The sequence below is a fragment of the Penaeus vannamei genome, chromosome 40 (genome assembly GCF_042767895.1).
Source record: "Penaeus vannamei isolate JL-2024 chromosome 40, ASM4276789v1, whole genome shotgun sequence".
Classification (NCBI taxonomy): domain Eukaryota; kingdom Metazoa; phylum Arthropoda; class Malacostraca; order Decapoda; family Penaeidae; genus Penaeus; species Penaeus vannamei.
In genome coordinates, this window is record NC_091588.1 from 17,527,067 (window position 1) to 17,537,066 (window position 10,000).

The 10,000-nt window shown below is 43.9% G+C and overlaps 1 protein-coding gene across 2 annotated transcripts in view; it reads left to right on the top strand.

Annotated features, from left to right (window-relative positions):
* LOC113818780 (octopamine receptor beta-2R) overlaps positions 1 to 10,000 on the top strand; it is a 194,241-nt gene that overhangs the window by 70,025 nt on the left and 114,216 nt on the right. The gene's annotated exons all lie outside the window — the stretch shown is intronic.

Genomic DNA, 10,000 nt, shown 5'->3' on the forward strand with positions numbered 1-10,000 from the left:
AAGGTGTTTCGTTCTATGCTTTGTCCAGTTGCAATAAAAAGATAAAATCATATTGAATAACAGCCCTTTATTTATAAGTCTGACGTCAGCGATTTGACATCCATGCCATACGGATATCCGAGGAGATATCGTCTGTTTTGCTAGTCATGTAATCATGCCAGTCATGTGTGTGTGTGTAGATATATATTTGCATATACGTAGATGTGCACACATATGTACACACACACATACACACACACACACACACACACATACACACACACACACACACACACACACACACACACACACACACACACACACATATATATATATATATATATATATATATATATATATATATATATATATATATATATATATATATATATATATATATATGCACATATATGTGTGTGTGTGTTTATATACGTATACATATTTTTTCACTAATCCTTTCTTCCATGTCTCACTCACCCATATACTTACACATTGATCGACTAATATTCCCTCTCTGCCCGCAGGTAGGTCGCCCCCTCGCCGCCGCGTGCCAGGATGGAGTGCTCCGGTGAGTGCAGCATATTTTGGCGCCCTTTGGCATTGCTCGCCACTCGAATGAAGACTAGATAATGGATTTCGAGCCCATTGCCGTAAGGAGGGAAACATCCTTGTGATTCGCTGAACAATAACTTGACAGCAAAGGTTTAAGGACAGCGTGTACATATATACAGTGTTTATGTGTATGAACATGAATGTATTGTGTGTTTGTTTCTGTGTGTGTGTATGTCTGCGTGTGTGCGTGTGTGTGTGCGTTTGTGGGGGGGGGGGGGCGTGTGTGTGGGCGTGTGTGTGTGGGCGTGTGTGTGTGTGTATGTGTGTGTGTGTGTGTGTGTGTGTGTGTGCGTGTTTGGGCGTGTGTTTGTGTGTGTGTATGCGTGTGTGTGTGTGTGTGTGCGTGTGTGGGCGTGTGCGTGTGTGTGCGTGTGTGCGTGTGTGTGTGTGGGTGTGGGTGTGTGTGCGTGTGTGTGTGGGCGTGTGGGCGTGTGTGTGTATGCGTGTGTGTGTGTGTGTGTGTGTGCGTGTGTGGGCGTGTGCGTGTGTGTGTGTATGCGTGTGTGTGTGTGTGTGTGTGTGTGTGTGTGTGTATGTGTGTGTGTGTGTGTGCGTGTGTGGGAGTGTGTGTATGTATGTGCGTGTGTGTCTGTGTTTCAACCGAATTCGGAATCCTATCACGACGGCATATTCACCGCATATTTCAGGCAGTGTAAACCCATCTTTTTCACGACAATGAAAACCCTTTTACTCGCCACTCGCCGTAACCGGTCGACCCCTGAAGGCGAGTCCGGACCGGAGGCATCGCGGGGAGTCAACAAATGTCAAGCTCCAGCGCCCCGATCGCCAGAGATGATTTTCCCCGGCTGTGTCACGGCAGAAGAGCGCCGGGGATGATAAAGTCTTGAGAAACGCGAGTGCAGAAGATAAACAGCAGTGAGTGATTAGAGGAAGGTAAAATTTTGATATAAACGTTCTTTGCCGATGTCAGGGTTTCGTAATTTATAGCCTTTTTTACGAGAAATGAAAGAGAGTCTGATGGTTGTGTTAATGAGTTTTCTAGCGAGGCATGAGGGAGGATTGCGGCGGCGGCTCATCAAGGATTTGTGTATTTACTGGAGAAGCAATGGCAATCAATTCATCTATTTATCTACACACACACACATGTATATATAAATACATATATATACCTACATATATATATATATATATATATATATATATATATATATATATATATATATATATATATATATATATATATATATATATATATATATATATATATATATATATATATATATATATATATATGCGTGCGTGTGTATTCAGATGAATTTATAGATAGATAAACAGACATAAACATATAAGTTGATAGGTACAGACAGACAGAGAAACATTAAAAGATATAGATCGATGGAGGGAGGAATATTTGCACATATTCCCTTATGAGTATGGATGCACATACACATAAGTACACACACATATGTTTAAGACAGATAGAGATATGTGTGTGTCACTTAATTCGCACAGCTGTCTGGAATGAAGAAGTTTTGCTGTCATGGCGAGCAGACTTCTCAAGGATTTCTTGGTAATCGTATTTTTATATCCACGCTGCTTTTCCCTGAAGAGATTAGTCAGCATGGAAATTATTTATAACAATGTGTGCCACAACGAAAGCGAAACGAATCAAATTTCAATAGAGCCAGAAGTCAAATTACTTGTGGCTTATGCAGGTCGTAATTTTCTTGTTGACAAACTCTGAGTTGCTTTCAGTTTCATAAAGAAATGATAAATTAACATGGAAGATATCAATGATAGATTAGCATGCACGAGACGAGGTTTCGTGTTTTAATTAAATTTGCAAACGAGAAATTACTTTGTTTACTGCATTTATGATAAGGAATGGCTATTAATGGCTGAAAGTTGTATTCAACTGAAAGAAAAAAAGTTGAGAATAATTTAACAATCATAAATTGATGTGAAAGTAATTCATGTTTAGGATGGAATAAGATTCAATCCCAAAACTTTATTTGCCCTATTTTGTACCGCGTTTTACTTTTTAAATACATGTTAAGAAACAAAAAGAGAGACGGAGGGAGAGAGGGAGGAGAACGAGAGAGTGGACGGGGAGAGTTAATTCTCCTTTCTTTGCTTTATATACGCGCGCGTGTGTGTGTGGGGGGGTATATATGTATGTGTGTGGATAAGCATAAGCCACAAGTAATGTGTGTAAAGGAGTATATATATGTTGGTGTGTGTGGGGGTATATGTATGTGTATGCGTGTGTGTGTTGGGGGGGGGGGGGGGTTATATGTATGTGTATGCGTGTGTGTGCGGGGAGGATGTATGTGTATGCCTGTGGGGGGAGGTATATGTATGTGTTTGGGTATATGTATGCGTGGGCATGTGTCTGTGGGCGTGGGCCTGCTCCCCGTATTCACAACAGCCCGGCCATAACGCAACAGCGACGGGGAAATCGCCCATCAGCAGACGTCTTCCCTCGACTAATCTCTTAACAACCGCTCTATCATTCCTCGCCTGTTATTTTTGTCTGCCTGTTATTATTCGTCTGCGGATTACTCTGAAATGGTCTGAATGGGTTGCAGTCTTTAAAAATTAGGTACGTGTGTTGGTGTATGTGGATGAGAGTTTAAGTGTGTGTTTGCGTGTGGTTGTGTTCGTTTGCCTTTGCTGAAGTGAGTGTGTGAGTTTCAAACAGGGTATTAATATTTCTCTTCTCTCGTTTGTGTTCTTTTTACGTATATTTGTAAGTACTGACGTCATTGGATGATTTTATAAGTCTACGTGCATTAGTTTATAAGTGAATGTGGGGATCTCAAGTCAGGAAAGTTTTTTCTTTCTCTCTTTATTTCACTTTGTAAATGAAATTCCCGCCGCTGTCTTTTGTGGCATCTGCAATGCAACAATCTGCATCTCTGGCGATGTGCTGGAAAATGGAAATATCGCTTTCAGCCGCAGATATACTTATATATAAACAATTCCGGTTTGTTCCATCACTAATTTCGTGTGACTTTATTTATTTATTGTAGTTTTCTAGTTCAGATTTTATGGTATTTAGGTTTTTATTTACGAGTTTTGTAAAGTAATAAGATACATGAAAGAGGTTTGCAAATTATTGGCAGGAAAAAACACTTAGCCTTGCTTTGGTCTGTCTCTGTTTAAGTCTTTCTATCTCTTTCTTGCTCTGTCTCTATTTTTTATTCTCTCTCTCTCTTTCTCTTTCTCTTCCCCCCCCCCCCCCCTCTCTCTCTCTCTCTCTCTCTCTCTCTCTCTCTCTCTCTCTCTCTCTCTCTCTCTCTCTGTCTCTCTCTCTCTCTCTCTCTCTCTCTCTCTCTCTCTCTCTCTCTCTCTCTCTCTCTCTCTCTCTCTTTCTCTCTCTTTCTCTTTCTCTCTCTTTCTCTCTCTTTCTCTCTCTTTCTCTCTCTTTCTCTCTCTTTCTCTCTCTTTCTCTCTCTTTCTCTCTCTTTCTTGATGACTGGCGTATGTTCGGCATCATTCTCTTGAAACACTCATTCCACTCAACAATTGATTCATCTCTTCTCCGGGATTAAAATTATATATTGCGCGCGCATATTTTTTGTGCGCTGTATTTGATTATGTAAGCCCAGGAGGGGACTAATCTGGATGAGGGTGGGAGTGTTATATCACCTTATTGATATGTAAGCCAATGACTCTGAATTCTTGTAATTCTTGTAATTCTCTATAATTTAAGTGTATTTATTTTTAAATATTAATATACCTAAGTTTTGTATATGAATTGTGAGCCCGCACAGGGACTTATTAAGATAAGGGTGAGGATAACCTAAGCTCTTCCTTTTGAGATGTAATTTTTCTTTTGTCTCAATAAACGTGTCAGTCTCTCTCTCCCTCTCTCTCTCTTTCCCTTTTTCCCTCTCTCCTTCCGTCACTTTTTTTTTCATTCCCTGCTTCCTTTCCCTTCCAGCTTCTATCCTCCAGTCTCCTTTCCCCTCTCCCCCAGTCCCTTCCTCCCTCTTCCCCCTATCCCTGTCCCTCCTTTTCATCCCTTTCATCCTTCTCCCTCCTCTCCTTCCATCCTTCCCATTCCCCCTTCCACCACATCTCTTTTACCTCAATCCCCCCCTCAACAAAGCCGAGACGCCACACCATTCAACACCATCCTCTGCCACACCATCAAGACGTGCCGGGCCTCCGTTTGGGCGATGTGAATAATACATCTGAAATGCGAATGTTAATGTCTCTTGTGATTTGGAACTCCGTGGCAGCCGGAATGTGAGGTATTGCAGTGTAGGGAAATGTCAGTGTAGTGTTGCGGTTGTATGGTGTACTGTCAGGGTACTGACAGTTCGGTTTACTTGCATTGTAGTGTCTTGGTTATGGTTTTGTTGTGACAGTTTAGGGGAGCGACTAAGCGCACAAACGATGCATTATCAGCGTGTCATCGACATGAAGTCTGCTGTATTGTCACTGAAATGTGGTATTGCAGTGTATTGTCTGTGTACTGAAGTATCATTGAAGTGGAATAATGTAGTAACGTTGCAGTGTAACATACGGAGAGTTGAGCATAGCATCAGTGGCGCAGTGACGGGGGCATAGCTCGGTGATGCATCTCTGCGTTGGCACCGCAGTCCCTGAGAGCCTCTCCCGCTCGCCTGGGCTGGGAAGGAGTACTGGCAATCTTGCAACAGCATGATGGGGTTAAATCGAGGCAGAGAGGAACTAGAAAATAATTACTGTACTGCCAGTGTAGTGTAGCGACACTGTATGTTGGCGCCAGTGCAGCGACGTAACAGTATCGTATAGTATAGTGGCAGTGCAAAGAAGTGACAGCTTCTAGCATAGTGCCAACAGAAGTGCGGTGCCAGTGCAGCGCCAGCAAAGACGGGAAGCGGAGCCTGGAAGGGGCCGCCGAACCCGGCAGTCGCAGCAAAAGCGGGTTTCACACGAAGGTCGTTTTTCCGGAGAGAAACAAAAATGTCCGCGTGTTTAGCCTCAGACGCCGTGAATTAGGCGTTTTTATTCTGACTCAATGAATGTAAAGTGCAGAGAGGCTTTCCTCGATATTTAATATGGTTAAGGAGTTATTGCTCACGTCTCCCTTATTCTCTCTTTCTCTCTCCCTCTCTATCTATCTATCTATCTATCTATCTATCTATCTATCTATATATATCTATATATATATATATATATATATATATATATATATATATATATATATATATATATATATATATATATATATATATATCCGTCTCCGTCTCTATTTCTGACTTTCTCCTTTTTTTTCTACTTCTCTTCTATGTCCCTCACTTCACTGCTCATCACTTCCTTCTCTACTCTTTTCTCTATCTTTTTCTCCCTCTCTATCTCTCTCTCTTTCTCTCTCCCTCCCCTCCCTCCCTCCTTCCCACCATACACCCTTCTACGCCCTCAGCCTCTAAATCTAAAGCTAAATTTCTAAATCTTATACGTATTTTGGGCCGAGTAAAAGAAATCCCGACCTTTTAGTGATTTAAATGGCGCGTATTCTCGTCAGTCACGTTCCCGCCATAAAAAAGGTTATAAAAAATTGCTGTCTTCAAATTTCTTTCTGATTTCTTGCTTTCGCGGAGAAACTCCTTTATCGATTTTAACGGGGTGTGTGGTCTTTCTTTTCATAATTGCTTTCTTTTCTCTTTGTTTGTTTGTTATTTTTCGTTCAGTTTCTTTTCGCGGAGGGCTTCCTTAACGGTTTGAACGCCCACCTCATTTTGATCATTTTTACTTGGCCATTTCCTGTTCTTAGGACACGTTATCGGCTGGTATTTCGATTCTCGTTTTGTTATCGTAATGGCCTTTAGTTGCTTGTTTCCTCCTCTTCCGTTTTAAACGACTGTTGTTACATTTTCTTTGTCTTCCTCTTCTTCCTCACTATTTTCTACTTCACAGCTTCCTATTTAGTCTTCCCTCTTCTCTTTGCACTTAAGGATTAGCGAGTCTCCCTCTGCCTCGCGTGTCCTGCGGCGCCTGGACAGGACCCGATGATGGAACTCCTCGGCCTCGCGCATTTGCTGGGGGTTCGAAACCAGGAGCAGCATGCACGTGCACCATCTACGCCTACGTATGCATAGATACACATAAGAATACACACAGTCACACACACACACTCACACCTAAAGAGACAAAAAAAAAAAACAAGCAATTGATATCCTAACGTCCCCCACACACAGACAAACAAAAACCTAAATATACAGACACACATAGTCAGACACACACCTAAACAAGCACACACACACTCACGCAGGATACACAACCCTGTATCACACACGTCCCTGAATCACATCTTGCTCGCCACCAGTGGGTTAAACATGGGTTTTTACGCGAACGATAACACAGACCTCGTGATAAGAAACCCACGATAGCACGGGGTCTCTCGAGAGCGGTCTTGAAATCGTGCTTCGTTGCATGCGATGTTGCACGTGCGCGAGTGGTAACAAAGGCCCTTCCGATGGGTTGCGGGGCCGAGTTATCATGAAGCCACGTGCGTTTGATTGATTTTTATTGCATCGATAGACGGCGTTTCTGTCGCTGTTGTGGACTTGAGAATGAGGCATCCTTTTGCTGCTGGGCATGTTATTTCCTTTTTTTAGCATTATTATTTACTTTCGAGTCCAACATATCTCTTTACATCATCCTTTCCTTGCCTTCTTCTTCTTCTTCTTCTTCTCTCTCTCTCTCTCTCTCTCTCTCTCTCTCTCTCTCTCTCTCATTCTCTCTCTCTCTCTCTCTCTCTCTCTCTCTCTCTCTCTCTCTCTCTCTCTCTCTCTCTCTCTCTCCTCCCTCCCTCTCCATTCCACTCCCTCTCTCACTCCCACTCCCACTCCCTCTTCCACTCTCTCTTCCACTCCCTCTTCCACTCTCTCTCCCACTCCCTCTCCCACTCCCACTCCTCTCCCTCTCCCTCTCTCACTCCCACTCCTACCTTCTCTTTCTCTCCCACTCCCACCCTCTCTTTCTCTCCCACCCCATCTTTCCTGGTCCCACCTTCCCTCTCACCCTCTCTCGTTTCTCCTTCTTCCTCCATCATCCTCTCACTCCTCCCTCTCACCCTCCCTCCCTCCCCTTAGCCCACACTCCCGCACTCTCTTCCCCAAGCGCCGACACCTCCCCCGCCAGCGCCTCGGCATAAGCGGAAGATGCTTCCCGACACGAGTGCGAGACATCGAGTCACTCCCGGAGGTAAAGGCCACACCTTCGAAGAACGGGGGACGGGGTGGGGGGTGGGAGAGGAAAGGGAGTGGTGTGGGGAGGGGAGGAAGGAGGGAGGGATGGGAGAGGCAGTGGTGTGGGGAAGGAAGGGAGGGAGGAGGGAAGGGAAGGGAGTGGTGTGGGGAGGGGAGGAAGGAGGGAGGGAGGGGAGAGGCAGTGTGGGGAAGGAAGGGAGGGAGGAGGGAGGGGAAGGGAGTGGTGTGGGGAGAGGAGGGAGGAGGGGAGGGAGGGGAGAGACAGTGGTGTGGGGAAGGAAGGGAGGGAGGAGGGAGGGGAAAGGGAGTGGAGGGAGGAGGTACGGAGGGGAGAGACAGTGGTGTGGGGAAGGAAGGGAGGGGAAAGGGAGTGGTGTGGGGAGAGGAGGGAGGAGGGAGGGAGGGGAGAGAAAGTGGTGTGGGGAAGGAAGGGAGGGAGGAGGGAGGGGGAAGGGAGTGGTGTGCGGCGGGGTAAGGAAGCTGGGAGAAGGGATGGGGAGCGGGCAAGGGGGTGAGGATGGGTACAGAGGGAGTGGTAGGGAGTAGTAAGAGAGGGGATGTGTTGGGAGGCGTGGTAGGGAGTGGTGGTGGACGGGAGGAGGGGCAGGGGGTGGCAGAGGGACATGCATACTTGGCACCTCTTCGCCTTAATGCCTGAGATATTCCCCGGGCTGGTCTTGGTGCTGAGTGCTTGCTCATGCTGCCCTTAATGTCTTTTGTTTTGGGGCTTTTGTTTAGTTCGTGTTTTGTTCCTTTCGCTTCTTTTTCTATTCGTTTTTTTTTCTCTTTCTCTCTCTCTTTTCTTTCGCATATGAGCCATTCATTACTTTCCTTTAGTTTGGCACTTCAGTATTTCATGATGTTTACATTTGTTTGTCGCTGGTTGCTGCTTATTCTGTCAAGGCTGAACGAGGCCCCAGTGTCTCTGCTGTTGGCGTAGGTCAGGGTCGCTCTTCTAGTATTATTGTTGGTGATTGCTATCCACTCCTTCATTCATTACTTACGAGGTTTCGCGTCTTGTTGCAACGTCCGCTGCCTTACAGTATTCTGCAAGACCATATTTTTTCCTGCTTTTCATCATGACTTTTTTTCTTTAATTATCCAGCAAACTTTCAAATAGTTTTAACAGAACTTTACTCCCGCAGTTGGACGAAATACAAGGTAGTTAACTGAGCGTAATTCACAGTTGACGATGCAAGCAGGCACTTTTTTATGAATCAGACACACGAGTGTTGGCGACAAACAAAACGACCGAGATTCAGCGACGTCAGAATGCGCTGCCATCGGTGTCAGTCACCTTTAGTCAATGTCGCTTTGGCGCTCCTTCGCGTGATTAGGTTATTTGGGATTTTGTAGGTCTCGGAAATGATGTCTTTCGAGGAAAAAATAATTAAGTACTGGGAAATATAAGGAATGTTTGGGTGATACGCTTTGAGCTCCTTGTTTATTTTCTCAGTTTGAAACATTACACCTTCTGGGATTTGTGATGAAGTCAATATCCAAGCACTGTTTCTTGTCCAAATATTATTGGAATCTGGGTGTTAGTACATTAAATGTTTGTTTTTATAAGCTGCATCGATGTATAGCTCCCTTGTGATAAACTCTTCCGGCAAAACTGACGTTATACAGTCAGCAAAAAGTCTTGTCCGACGACCGAAGCCTCGAGACACCTAATTTCGAACGACTTTTATCGCGTCTCGAGACAAAAACACGGGTGCGAATAGCCTCCTTGTCCTTGCTGTTTCTCTTTCTAACTTTTTGTTCCTTTGTAACTGCACTGTTGTTGTATGTTGATTGTGTGCTAATGCCCAAGACAAGGAAGGATAAATCTTCATTCCACCTTTCATGCATCCACTTTATTGTTTTTATTCATTGTTTTTGTATACACTGTTTACGCTTTCACACATCTGTTTAAGAAAATTCGTGAAAGAAGTTATTACTTGACTCGGGAATTCTACGTTTTTCACAGTTCAACAACTTTATATTGGCTGCTAATTTAAAACCGTTACTTATGCTCGAGGCTTTGTCTTTTGACCTTGGTATGGAACCCTCGTTGTTTACTTATTTAGGCTTAAATACTTTTGCACTTTACTCACTGCCTTTGTATTGTTTGGTCTCTTGCATTTGTATAGTAAGTTCTTGTCAGTTTGGTATATTCAGTATGTATTTCTTTTAGTATTAAATATTAGACATGATTCTTCTTCTTTATCATTTATTATCTTTCCATGTCAGTATAAGCTTCA